Genomic DNA, 5,235 nt, shown 5'->3' on the forward strand with positions numbered 1-5,235 from the left:
TGACCAGTCATTCCCAGTCGTTCTGCTATTAGGATCAATTTGCATATTAGCCTTTTATTATATAGGATAGAGGCCTGGTGCACTGGTGGGGGCCGGCTGGTTTGCCCTGAAGGTGTCCCAGATCAGGGTGAGTGTCCTGCTGGGGTGCCTGGCCAGCCTGGTTGAGGGGCTGATGGCTGTTTGCAGGCTCTCAAGCCCCCCAGTGTGGACCCTCACCCCATGGGGATGTGGCCGGCCTGGTTGAGGGGCTGAGGCTGTTTTCAGGCTGGTCACACCCCCTTGAGGGTGGGGGTCCCCCCTGGGGTGCCTGGCTAGCCTGGGTGAGGGGCTGATGGCTGTTTTCAGGCTGGCCACAACCCCCAGCCACGCAAGCTCCCAGTGGAGGCTGGCTGGAAGCAGGTATCTTGGATTTATTTAACTTCTATAATTGAAACTTTGTTGCCTTGGTCTGGCTCAAAGCCTTGGTTGCCCTTGGCAACCCATGTTCCCAGCCCCTCCTTGAGCGGAGGCCACGCCAGCTGGAAGCAGGTATCTGGGATGTATTTATCTTCTATAATTGAAACTTTTTAGCCTTGAGTGGAGCTCAGGGCTGGCTAGGGAAGACGGGAAGCTTGGCTTCCTCCATCGCTGGGGCAACCCAAGCCTCCTGCTTGTTCCAGCTCCGTGTGATGGAGTGAGGGAGTGACAGAGTTAGGGAGTGATGGTTAATTTGCATATTACTCTTTTATTAGATAGGATACGGTTTCTAGCATATCAATAAAAAGAACTAAACATTTATCCTGCCTATTCACTATGAATTCTTCCAAGGTGACAACAACAACAACAAAAAATGATGAGGAGAAATTTTTCTGTAAAGAATTCCAGCTTACAAATATAGAATGGGAGAATTAGAATATCTCCATCTTGCCATCTCTATGAAATAATGGATCTAAGCTTCAACCATCAACTGATGTGGAGTATTTTAATGGAAAAGTTTATGATGCAAGTACCAGGCTGACACCACCTTAAGGACAATCTTAACATCATTAAAAGTGGGACAACTTAATATCATGTACCTCATGATACGATGTAGTAGAAGTACTGGTACCATCCAGAAAGTCTTCTTATACAATGAAAGACAAAACCTGAAGCCTCTAGATCTACCAGGTTTACAGAAAAGGCAGGAAGGAGAGAAACAAATTAATTAACACCAGGAGAAAATAGTTAGATAAATCTAGAATGTGGGAGGCCCTTCAGGCCAAATGACCTAATTGCCTTAAAAGTGGGTGGGGAAGAGGAAGAAGGCAAAGGAAAACTTTAAAATGTTTCTATCATTCAGAAGTACATATTAGAATATATACAAGTAGAATTATACAACACTTGGGGTTGCATAAAAATACCCTATCCTTCAACTTCTGGCTATAATGAAGCTACTGGTAGCATATTAGCACACATCAGAAACAACCACAGAACTTAACAAAATATATGAGGCAAATGTTTTCAGCCATTGGAAAAGAGGCAGTGTCTGTCTAGAAACCTTGAGAGAAGAAACACTCACAATATAAGCTCCACATCCGTCTTGACCCTCTGCGTAGGACCATTTCCAACCACAAGCAACAATAACCAAAATGGAAGCTGATCTAAGAAGGGGAAGATTGGAAGTTGGGGCAGCTAACCTGGCAGGAATCTGCAGAGCCAGGCCTACAAGGAGTTACCTGGAAGGGGCTGAGGAGTCTGTGTGATGGTTCTCTGTAAGTCACTAGTTGAGGGGTGAGCTGCACATGCACAGGATGAGACAAAACTAAATTTGTTTCCAGTTGTTTGGAATTTGAAGTTGTATCTTGCTACATTGCTAAATTTGCTATAAATCCTAGTTAGTTTTGGTAGATTCTTTAGAATTTTTGAAATGTAGATATCATGTCATCTACAGAGACAATTTTAATGTTTTCTTTATAATTCTTATGTCAGTTATTTCTTTTTCTAACCCTATTGTACTAGGTAAGTGGATAAGAATAAGTTAATAAAAGATGTGCAAGCCCTTTTGTACAATGAAAACTAAAAAATATTTTCTTGAGAATTTATAGAAGCTCTAAGTAAATAAAGAGGTAGAACATCTTCATAGATTGGAAGCCATAATTTCATTTAAGACTAGAGGCCCAGTGCACAGATTCCTGTACCAGTGGGGTCCCTCAGCGTGGCCTGTGCTATCTCGCAATCTGGGACCCCTCAGGGGATGTTGGACTGCTGGTTTCGGCCTAATCCTGTGGACCAAAACCAGCAGTCTGACATCCCCTGAGGGATGGAGTAGTGTGAAAAGTGGCAGGTGGCCAGGGAGAAGCCCCAGCCCAGGCCGGGTGCCACACCGCTCCTGTTCATCCCACCCCACTGCACCTGCCACTGCTGCTGCTCGTTAGTGCTGCTGTGAAGGCAGAAGAGATTCCCATTGTGGGAGCACAATGACCACCAGAGGGAAGCTCCTGTGTTTAGCCTCTGCCCGCTAGTGGTCAGTGCGCATCATAGTGACTAGTCATTCAGTCATTCAGTTGTTCGGTTGCTTAGGCTTTTATATATACACCAGAGGCCCAGTGCATGATATTTGTGCCCGGGGGGCGGGTCCCCTCAGCCCAACCTGCACCCTCTCCAATCCGGGACCCCTCGGGGGATGTCTGACTGGACAGGATCGAGCCTAAACCGGCAGTCAGACATCCCTCTCATAATCCAGGACCACTGGCTCCCAACTGCTCACCTGCCTGCCAGCCTGATCACCCCTAATCACCTCTGCTTGCCGACCTGATCACTCCTAACTGCACCCGCCATCAGCATGGTTGCCCTTTACTACCCCCCCTGCTGGCCTAGTGGCCCCAAACAGCCTCCCCTCTGCCAGCCTGGTCGCTCCTAACTGACCCCCCTGAGGGCCTGGTCATCCCCAACTGCCCCCCTCTGCCAGCCTGGTTGCCCTTAACTGCAACCCCTGCCTCCAACTGTATAATCTGTATATTTAAATAAACAGATTATAAGCCTGCTGCTCAGTCGTTTGGTTGTCCCTCACTAACTCCCATTCTGGCCTTGTCACCCCACTCAGCCTGTTTGGTCGTCCATTCTGTTGTTTCAGATGTGACGGCCCTTGGCTCTTTATATATATAGACTAGAGGCCCAGCATGCGGTTAGGGTCCCTAGGCCTAGCATGGCCTCTGTCGCATGGCCTCTGTCACATGGCCTCTGCTGCCCTGCGACACTATGTGAAGCTCCCCACCCCAGGACGCTCCGCAAGGCTCCCCCTGTCCCTCGACTGCTCCACAAAGCTTGCTGCCACCCCACGAAGCTCACCACTGGACACTCTGTGAAACTGTCCCCTCCCCCTGCCCTGTGACTGCTCCGCAAAACTCCCCGGCCCCAGGACTGCTTCACGAAACTCACTGTTGCCTGGGTGACTGCTCCGCTAAACTCACGGCCACCCCACAAAGCAGCCCGCCACCACCGCTCAACAGTCCCCAGTCCCACCCCAACACCCCCCCCCCATAGTGAGCTGCTCGGGGGCCAGGGGAGGGGAGGACCGAGAGGTGCTCCATGCACTTCATGGTGACTGGTCGCCCGTTCAGTTGTGATGGGCACCTAGCTCTTTATATATATTAGGATATAGATATCCATTCTTCCAAAATTGATTTATAGATTTAATGCAACCTCAGTGATATCTTACAGAAATGTACAAGCTACTTGTAAAATGCATATGAAAATTCAAAGGACCTAGAATAGATAAAACAAATTTGATAAAGAATCATATGACATTGTAAATATATAATAACCAAGATGTTATTGATTTATGGTATGGTATTGGCCTAAGGTTAAGGCAATATAGATCAATGAAACAGAAGAGAGAATTAAGAAATAAGTCCACATATGCATAGTCAATTGATTTTCGACGTTTTCAACAAATGATCCTGACAAACTAGATGTCTCTGTGGAAGCAATGGTAGACTATGCACAGAAATTAATTGGGAATGACCATGGGCCTACACATAAAAACTACAACCATAAAACAATCCAGAAGAAAACACAGGAGATCTTGAAATAAGCAACAATTTCTTAGCTAGGACACAAACAGCACCAACCACATAAGGAAATATTGATAAACTTGATGTCACTAAAATTAAAAATCTTCTGCTCTTTAAAAAGACACCATAAAAAATATGAAAAGGGCAATGGACTGAGGGGGAGGGGCTGCTTTTCACAACATCTTTAACTAAAAAAGGCCTTGGCAAAGGACAAAGGAACCTTTAAAGGATTCTTATAACTCAGAAATAAGACAAGTTACCAAATTAAAAATTGGACAAAGGATTTGAACAGACACTTCACAAAGGAATGTACAAGTGGCCAATAAACACATGAAGAAGATGCTCAATATCATTAGCTCTCAGAAAAATTCAAATTAAAAGTATGATGAGGTTATACCAACTATAATGACTAAAAATTTTTAAAAGACTGAATACCAAGTACTGGCGAGGATGCAAAGACATGGCTGAAAAGAGTGTAAAATGTTACAACTCCTTATGAAAATAGTTTGGCATCTTCTTATGAAGTTAGAAATCTCATTTCATCTTATCCAGCAATCTCACTTATAAATACATAAGAGAAATAAAAACCAACATACACAATGTCTTGTACATTCATAATATCTTATTCCTAATGGAATAAGAATAGTCTTTTTTTTTAAGAATAGTCTTATTTTGTTATTAGCATCAGCATTTTATTGTTGCCTAAAATGCTGTTCCCCTCAAATAATGTATTTGTGGAAATATTTACATCTTTAGTTTAAAAAGTTAAATGATTCTGGACCCTTGTTTTCTTTCTTTATTTTTTCAGAATCTGTAAAAATAATAAAGAACCTTTCATTGGATCATGTAGTCTTTTACTACTTAGAACATAACAAGATCACACAAATATTTACTAATATAAACATTTTATTAGGTTTCTAGGCAGTAACATGAATCTTATATAATTTACCTAGAGGCCCGGTGCACAAAAATTTGCACCCTGGGGTGCCTGGCCAGCCTAGGTGAGGGGCTGATGGCTGTTTGTAAGCTGGCCACAGCCCCTTCAGGGTGGGGGTCCCCCCTGGGGTGCCTGGCCAGCCTGGGTGAGGGGCTGATGGATGTTTGCAGGCTGGCCATGGCCCCCAGCCACCCAAGCTCCCAGTGGAGGCTGGCTGGAAGCAGGTATCTGGGATTTATTTATCTTCTATAATTGAAACTTTGTTGC

General features: G+C 44.7%; 1 protein-coding gene across 1 annotated transcript in view; it reads left to right on the plus strand.

Moving 5' to 3' along the window:
• The window catches only part of SLC9C1 (solute carrier family 9, subfamily C (Na+-transporting carboxylic acid decarboxylase), member 1), a 101,142-nt gene that overhangs the window by 82,483 nt on the left and 13,424 nt on the right, over window positions 1–5,235 (plus strand). The window lies entirely within an intron of this gene.

Source organism: Myotis brandtii, unplaced genomic scaffold, assembly GCF_000412655.1.
Source record: "Myotis brandtii unplaced genomic scaffold, ASM41265v1 scaffold406, whole genome shotgun sequence".
Lineage (NCBI taxonomy): Eukaryota > Metazoa > Chordata > Mammalia > Chiroptera > Vespertilionidae > Myotis > Myotis brandtii.